The 9,231-nt window shown below is 37.2% G+C and overlaps 1 long non-coding RNA gene across 1 annotated transcript; it reads right to left on the bottom strand.

Moving 5' to 3' along the window:
- Nucleotides 1–3,648: 3,648 nt before the first annotated feature.
- Nucleotides 3,649–4,158, bottom strand: LOC122181288. The gene is made up of 3 exons (XR_006179393.1): nt 4,094–4,158; nt 3,941–3,982; nt 3,649–3,837 (listed from the first exon to the last, which is right to left on the bottom strand). It is a non-coding gene; the product is annotated as an uncharacterized LOC122181288 (long non-coding RNA).
- Between the last annotated feature and the right edge of the window lie 5,073 nt (nt 4,159–9,231).

The raw sequence follows: 9,231 nt of genomic DNA, 5'->3' as shown, positions 1-9,231 counted from the left end.
GTTTTGCTTTTAGTTTCAAATACCTAGCTGTTTACTAAACTTACTTAAAATATTAAAATGACCTCCCTTTCCTTAGGAAAGGAAAAAAAAAAGAAAATTACCTGGAATCGGCCATTACAAAAATTACTTGCAAGACATTTTCTTTTGATAGCTGTATTTTTCATCACATTATCATTCTTTTTTGTTGACACATTTCCTAGACTTTAATCTTGGATGTTATTCAATCAAAAAAGCTCATACTGTCACAGCAGGAACAGTGGCAGAATGCAGAATCACATACGGGGACAACTGTTGTATTGAAAAATGTATCTTTGCTAGAAAAGGCATTTAGTTTTGTAGTCTGCTTGTCCATAAATTCTCTTGTGTGGGCTCAAGCATCTCAGAAAACAGAGTGAAATCTCCAGTGCTTCTTTTACTAGAATAGTAATGCTTGCATTGCTGTTGTTGACTTGTATCAGCCATTCTAGTCAAAGCCCATATTTTCAGTTAGGAGACTTATCTGAATCTCTCGCATTAGTATTCAAACTGAACTGAAGTCCAATAATAACGTGCTGGTTAAGATTGTTGCTTTCACTACTTCCCACATGAGAGGGAGCATATTGTTATTCCAGCTGGACACAAAGAGCAGTAGTCCAGTCTAGCTGATATTCAAGAATATTTTGTTCATATGCTAGATATGCTCGCAGCCAGTATTAGAGTTTCAGAAGCAAAATTCATATTTTACAGTGCAGAAAATCTATAGGCTTACAGGCTTCAGCACAGAACTTTGAAGAGCTTATTTTGTTCCTGTACTGTTTTCCTTTCTTCCTGATCGTGTAATACCTACATCTTGCCTTTTTTGACAAACAAACCTACTTGAGAGCTGTCCATTGAAATCAGTGACTAAGTCTTGGATTTTTGGCGTAGTTACAGAGCAGAAACCAAAAATTCACATCTTAACCAACTATGTTAAAAACTTTTGCATCTCACAAAAAAGCACAGTGAAAAAAATTTAGTCCAGACTGAGAAGAAAAAAAAGAAAGGAAAAAATAAGTTCAGGATAATTTCTGAGAACTGGAGAAAAATGTGGAAACAACCTCTGTCTGAGATGTATGGACTCATTAGTGAATAATAAAACATTTTTGCGGAGTAACTGGACTTTGAAAACGGCACAAACACTAATGGGTTTGTTTATAGGAAGCCAAGAAGTCAAAAACTGTCTTCCAAAATTTATCTGAAATATAAGCTCTTATCACAAAATATCAATCTGAAATATTGGGATAGAGTAGTCTACAAAGAAGGAAGAAAAGAACTAGTGTTTAGGATGATGGTTCCTGAAAATCCTAGATTCAAGCAAAGACATGAGGACTAGTAGATGATAGAAATTATATTGTCAGTTCATCTGGAAAATGCAGGACTAAAATAGCAATTTAAGAGCAACAGATAGCGTAGTCTTCCTGGAAGAAATCTAACAGGATGTTTAAAGTAATATTTTTTTTGCTTTGCACACTGAAAAACATAAGCAGCATTCCACGTAATTCATTTAGAAATGGTGTTTCAATATGTTGTCCAAAAGGAAGAAAATCCCATCTCTAATAATCAATAGGTCTTCATATTGTAAGAGATGCCAAATTACAACCACACAATTACACAGCATTGCCAAATATGATGATGTTCATATCCAAGATCTTCATCCTCAGGACTGCAGCTGGCAAGCAGAATCTGTAAGCTCATCTCCAAGTATAGAACTTGGATTCACTTTCGCACAATGTACAGCATACCTATATCTTACATTACAGGTAAGAAATCAGCATTCAGAATGTAACACAGAAAATACCAGACAAACAGGAGTGGAATCCTTTGAAAATCTTACAAAATAGAGTATCCACATGTAATTCTCTGTCTAATCATAATGTTAATATTTTTGTGGATTTTATATTGTTACCAGAAATGATTCAAACAGGAATCCAGATTTACAGAAACCACAAACTCAATACATAAGGTTAATAATTTGTGTTATAATCTTTGACTTTAGCAAATTGCCTCAATGGGCAAAAATTTGAGCAAATTTAAAGCATGACTCTGAATGCCACCGCACCTCTGCCTTCCAAGAGACATTTAGTCCACCTTGGACTCATCCCAGAGGTGCAGTTCCTTAAAAGACAGTTAAGCGTTTACCTATATGACTATAGACTATGAAGTCTATATAAGGGCTTGCTCTTCAGTGCAATTAAGCATTTGCAAGGCTTTGAAGTTATTCCTCAGTATCTCTACACTTCAATGTACTTGCTGTTAGTAGCTCTTAATTTGTCAGGGAAAACTTAAAACTTACTTACTTTGGAAAACAAACTTAATTTGTAAGGGGAGGCTGCCAGGTTATGGAAAAAAAAAGTTTAAATAATAATAAACATTGAGAAAAGGAATCTTATAAGATTATCTAAGCCTATAAATCGATTTTACTTAAATGTAAATGCTTCAAAACCAATGGAGTTGTATTAATAAAATTAGGCTGATGCTTATTCAACTCCTGAATAAGAATCCTGTAGGAGTGACAGTTCTCTTGGAAATGTAAAGGGTTATTTAATTTCACAAGGTTAAAACCCTGCCAAATTATATGTAGATTGAAAGGAAAAAATAACATGTCGCTAGTTTTGTTTGTCTTCACGAACATCTTAAAGGCAGGTGTGTTTTCACATGATTTCAAAATAACGTCTCGTCTGCTTTCTGACACAGGCATTAACAAGAGGAACTATGAGTACCATCAGAACACCATAGCCACACAACATCACACCACACCAGATATGAAATAGGATACATTCAACTGCAAAGTCTGCAGGAGGTTGGTGGAAGAAAAGATAAATGGGAGGGCTTGCTAGCTTCCAGAGCCAGCAGCATGGATCAGCTGCCTCCAACCAGCCCAGTTTGATGAGCCCAGACAATCCAAGAGCCTTGCCAGGCCTTGCACTTGCTGGCTTTTGATGACTGCTCTTTCTGAGAGAACGCTGGGGAAATATGCAAAAATAGACCAAAGTTCATTAAGCAATCTGGTTCGTTAATTATAACAACACTTGGGAGCACAGCTGTGTATTTTTAAAGGTATTTTAGTTCTGAGCTGTGCTGGAAGTCAGCTCCTTAAAAATCTTAAACATCACTGGAAAAAAGATGCCCACCACCTTTGTGGATGCTGATCCTCTTTCTGTTGATAAGTATTTCCAGACTGCTTTTCTTTCTCATGTATTTCTCCTCACTTTCCAGTTTAACTTACTCTCCTGTTATCACTGATTCAGACCTGGTTATTTTAATTATTCCTGAGTCTCCATGAGCAAACCTAGACACAGACTCTTAAATTATCACTGATATGGCCCTTCCAATAAATGCTTATTAATTCTAAAGCCATGGTTATCACTTGGCAAGTAGCTGCATATTCTTTCCTTGATGTTCTCCAGTGTTTGGTGGGACTCAAGGAATAATCTCAGAAATATACGTGGTGAAATAGTAAGCCAGACAGCACCTTTTTATGATGAAGATGAGACGACAGCTATCAGATCAATTCTGGACCAAAAAAAAAAAAGTATCTTTTTCAACAGATTAATAAAGAGTCTTTATATAACAAAAGCACAAAGTAATAAAAAGCACAGAATAAAAGAAAAAAGATTTTATCATGGCTGCCATGGTATTCTTACTTGTTCACATTAAGGTTTTATTTTGTTTATGTCTAACATTTGTCTACCATTCTTCCAAGGTGCAGCTCATTACATTTTAAAAAGACGCTTTCTCCAGCAGCTAATTGAGCTTTATCGATGTGAGTGAGCTGGTATCTGTCACTGACAGCCTGCAGAAGGCCATTTCTTCAATTGCCTGGAAAGACAAAAGAGTCAGACATGACAAACTGCAGTCTGGAATACCTGGCAGCAAGCCTATTAGTGCTGCAGTGCCAAAGATGTGCAAATAAATTACTTACATAACATACAGTCACTTCATTTCTGTCACAAGGCTCACCATCCTGAAACAAAAGTAGGAGCTATAATTTTTCTCTCCTTCACAGCTTGTCAGAGCCTTTGAAAGTTAGATATATTATTTATTCTATATGAGACATAATTACTAGCATTCTTACTCTGTTTTGTGAAGTGAGCTTCCTTTTCATACCTCGTGTAATTTCATGGAATGGAGACCTCAGCCTCTCACAAGTAACACTTCATCTTAGAGCAGCTGCTCTATATAGTTCACAGATTGGCAGAAAGTAGGAAGAATCAGCCCAGGTGTGTCTATTTCCTTCCTACCCTCCTATAGGGTAATCTGCCTGGGTTCCTTTCTGTCCCTGAATGTTTCTGCCTCTTTAGCAGGGATGAGAGTGGACTGTCATCCAAAAAATGACAAAATAGGTCTCAGGGAAGTAGCAGTGAAATAAAAAAAAAAAAAAAAAAAAAAAAGTGTTCAGGCTATAAACAAATCTAGCAAGGATGTTACTGGCCTACTGCAGATATACTGGGGGTTCTGTGTGGAAAACAAAAAACAAACAAACAAAAAAAAAACTAAACAAAACAAACGATGATCATTGATTAGAAAAAGATAATCTCAAGAGCAATTGGCCACTAACAGGTATACTGAAACTATGCATGTACCACAGAACAGATAGACATGACCTGCATTTCCATATTGGTACTGTGGTTTCACTAAGGAAAATCTAAGACTTTTCCTAGGCGCTGTGTCAGTGGTGCTGTCAAATTAGCTCATCACACTCATCCAAAATGTTAGTCTGCAAAGAGTGTCCACATGCATGGAGGACCAACTTTGGTTTTCTGAGGATGAGACCCTAAAAGTACTCACTACTGACATCTCTGGACTAGAAGACATCACTATTCTGTACAGCTTTTAATTACAAGATCAAGCTCTGCAGATTAATTCAGTGCCTTATGACTTTGTTCAGGTAGAGCCAAAGAAAGCTTTTAGGGCCTTCACGATTTTTGTAATATATTTTCTGATCTCTCAACATTACAAAAAAACTTGGTTACATATAAAGCAGATGCATTTTTCAAGCTTCAAGGCTTTCATCACCAAACTTCCAGCATTTCACAGAGATATCCTCAGACCATTCAAAAAGCCAAAAGAAATCAGCTCACAAAGCAGTGATATAGCCCACTGAAATATGTACACCTGGAGACCGATTGAAAGGAGAGCTTTAGCTTGAAACATAAATGTAACTTTATTTATCCATTGCTTTTTCCAACTAGGGAAAAAATGCACACAACTAAAAAAGAATCCCTCTTCCATGGGGAATTTTGCAGAGCAAATGCCTGAAAGCTTTACAGACACGTCCAATCTGTACCCTCACACCATAATATGCCTTCTTTGTGGATCCATTTCCAGATTTGCCTCTTACCTTGCAAATCTTAACTCAGTTCACATTTCCCACCTCAAATCTGATAATCAGTTGATAATCAGTTTTTCAGTAACCAGGCAGAAATTTCTGCTACTCTACTATCAGATTAGCATGCTCTGAACTTTTTCATGTCAGACTTAGCAGCATTATTTTATTGATGTGTGCTGCAAGGCAACAGAGGGAAGGGAGAAACCTACTGTTATCGGTATGAAATCGAGCACCGTGCCACCTGTGGAATATAAATTAGAGCACATACAGAGTCAGATTCACCCAAAATGAAATCCCATTGACATCAGTAACATTGTGCCCATGTAAAACATCAAGGAGACCAGGCATAACTCTTCTTGATTTTCCATTTTACTTATGAAACAAGATAACAATTTGTTTTTGTGAAGAGATAACATACCACAGAAGGTCTAGAGTGACAATCTATGCATAAGAATATACAAGTCCAGTATAACCAAATATTCAAGCTCATCTGTCACTAATGAACATGCAAGAAATCACACAGCATGATTAGCTGTCATGTTACTCACGTATCGTTTTGCCTGCAAGGAGGTCGGACTGACAAGAGAAAAAGCTGCTATCTCACTGATAGCCAGAGAGGTGCAGGTGGGCTTCAGTGGCTCTGTTTCACACTCAAATTAGAGAAAAGGAATCTCAACTTCACATCCTCAGAACTGAAGTGGTCCTGTTCTGTCCTTCTGATGACAAGTGCATTGGCTCCTGCACTTTGAATTGTGTATAAGGCTTGCAGGGCTAAAGGCTCACTGGGAGAAAGGAAATAAGAGGTTGGCATTCAGGAGTTGCTGACTCAGTGAAAGAGCAGAGCCCTTTCTTATGGTTGCTCTATCTCAATTTTACTATATTTAGGGCTAACTCAAGTCAAATCTCCTGTGAGGATGTAAAAATTCGAAGAGCAGCAGCTGAAAGAGGTCCTGGCCTGTTCTGCCATGTGAGACAGATGGGTTCTATAAATTACCTAGATGTTTAGATCAAGCATAGTAAGATCACATCTGGATGTATTTCTGAAGGTTTCAGTGCAAAAGAAAAGAAAAAGGGAGCTGGTGTTGCTGCCAAATTCCATGCTCTGCCATCCACTTAATCTATACACAGTATTTGCTATGCTTGCCTCAGTTTCTCCATTTAAAAGGAAATGACAACTTCTGATTATTCTGAATTGTCACGCAGACCATGACTGAGATTTATGCCTTAACTTCGCTAGTTTCACTTAGGGCCAACACAGTGTCAAAGCTTCTTGCCTAGAATTAGTAAACTGTGTATTGTAACACATACTACTTACCTTAGCTAGCACTGCAGCTGTGAGGTGAAAGAAATGATTTCTAATGCCTTGTCTCCAAAAACACAAGATTATAATCAGGGTGGCATCAGTTGAAGGTCCTCAGATTTTTGTGCCTTGCATGATGTTATAGTTCAAATGGATGTAAGATTAAACTCTGCTTTCCTACCTCTATCAGACACACATGACAGAGATGGACAGATATGTCTGTTACAGAAATTAAACCCATGATTCTATCAGCAAAAAGTAGATTTATAAGCTCAGTTGTGAGTGTTTCCATGTATTATTTCCAGACAAGCAGATATGTAAATTCTCATTACATCAGCAGATATGTGATCCTTATGTAAAGATCTTCAAAACTTCAGTCCCATAATTTCAGAATGTGTGGAAACATTTCCTTCTATTCATTTAAAAAGCCGTTGCCCTATAATTTCAATGAAATTTGCAGCAATAATTTGCAGGGATAATTAATGGGAAACAAAGGCATCAATCCTCAGGAATCTCAGTATCACCTCATGGGAAATTCTTCCTTATACTCACTTAAGAAGCTTCAAAAAATGCACAGCCTCAGTATCATTTATACTTCTAATCTGAACTGTGTCATTTCCTTCTTATAAGACTACATCCAAAAAAACAATGACAGTCTCAGAAAATAAAACTGCAAAGAAGTGAATTGTGCCATGAGCTACCATTTCCATAGCTACAACTACAACATGCAATCCTGTATGTTTTGTTGGGATGACATTTTTGGGATGTGATTCAAAGAATCCTTTACTCATTTGAAGCACATGCTCGTATTTAAAACAAACCTCCATTTATAGACTGAGCTCATAGAGTAGTTACAATAAAACTAAAAAACCTCGTGGAAAAGAGAACAGCTCATTTAGAAATTGAAAGTCAAATGAGACACGGAAATGAGTAATAGTTAAAGAAAAGGAGGGAAGTGTTAACATTTCAAACTTTCATAAAACTATCCCTGATAATCTAGCTGGGTGCTCTATCGTTTTTAAATATATGTTTTAAAAGAATTTTCAGCATGATTAGAAGATACAGCACTATCTAAGAAAACTTCATTACTTCAGATCCATGTATCTAATTTATACTTCTATTTATTATTTAAATGCTGAGTATACAACAGTAGGATTTTGGTCAACATAAAACACGGATTGCCTTCATCAAGATATTTATATAACGGAGCAGATTCCTTTTATGTTTAGTCAGATACATTCAATAATCGTAACTCATAAAGGTCAGAAAACTGATCACAGTTACGTAGATGGAAACATCTGAAACACTGCATTTTCTTCAAAATCTATTAACGGGGAAAAAGTGAGTTACCTCAAGAGTTTCATGTAGGAATGTAGCTAACTTTTTCTGAAGTACATTTCTATTAGACACTATTTCATTCATTTTATCACTGTCTCATCTTTTTGCTACCAATTACATACAACCATTTTTAGTATCCTTTTCAGCACCCATCGCCATGCAAGTAACAGAAGGATGATGGTTGAGAGACCACACCAACATCAAGATAAAATCATTGGTAGAGGGATTGCAGCTATACGCATCTCCATGGGCTTGGTTCAGGACCTATTGGTAGGTGGACAAAGAGAGAGAAAATGGAATCCTGAGAAAGCTCTGAAATAAAGCTCTGAATATGAAATAAATAGAACAAAACAAAACAAAATAAAACAAAGCTCCACTGCCTCAGGTCAGCAGCGGTAGATGGGGCTGAGACACAGAGCAACACACCAGAAGGGCAGAGGAGGCTCTGGAGAAGGGACCAGAAAATTCAGTCGTACCTTATTCACAATGTGAGAGGCAGCGAGGAAAGGTAGAAGTGCTTCAAGGCTGGTGTCCTGCAGCATTCCACTGGAGAACAGTGAGAGAGAAAACAGCATTAATTATATTAATCATAGGAAACAAATGGTGAAAGAGAACGTAAACTAAGACAGAGCAGTGGTGGCAGGCACAGCTCGTCTCTGCAGACACTCAGAAAGCAGAGGGTGATTGATTTCGTCAACGAGCACTGAAATCAAATGAGATGGATTGAAAGTTTCAAATAAAGCGCTGGGGATACCTGCTTCTTGCTCAGGGGTCACAAGACAAATTGAGTGATGGATAGGGTCAATTCCAGCACTGACTTCTTGTAAGAACAAGTTGGAGTGATGCAATTGACAGAGTTTTATGTGGTCTCACTTACACTTTATCCATTGGTACTTTTAATAATATAAACTCTAACTAGTGAGTCAGATCTGTTATTTGTTTCTAAATTGTGCAACCGTATCTCCTCTGTGTCTGTGAAGGCAGTTCTTTCCAGAGATTGTGTTCCATGATACACTTACAACCACTAAAAATTGCTTTGCACAGTCAATAGAACTCCTGATATTGCAGGACTCAGTGGATAATTTTTATGATTATTGCCTCTTTCAGATTCAGCATCATGATGGAAGAGGAGCAGAAAATAACAATTACAAAAGGCAATCTTTGGAAATAATTTTAGTAAAAAACAGATAGCTGCAGAGGCCTTTTGCTGAACTGATGGAAAAAGGTTTCTGTGGATAACCTCATG

This window comes from Lagopus leucura, unplaced genomic scaffold (genome assembly GCF_019238085.1).
Source record: "Lagopus leucura isolate 7727_CA_CO unplaced genomic scaffold, USGS_WTPT01 Super-Scaffold_54, whole genome shotgun sequence".
Taxonomy (NCBI): domain Eukaryota; kingdom Metazoa; phylum Chordata; class Aves; order Galliformes; family Phasianidae; genus Lagopus; species Lagopus leucura.
Note: the sequence above shows the minus strand (reverse complement) of the source record. Positions and strands in the feature narration are given on the sequence as shown.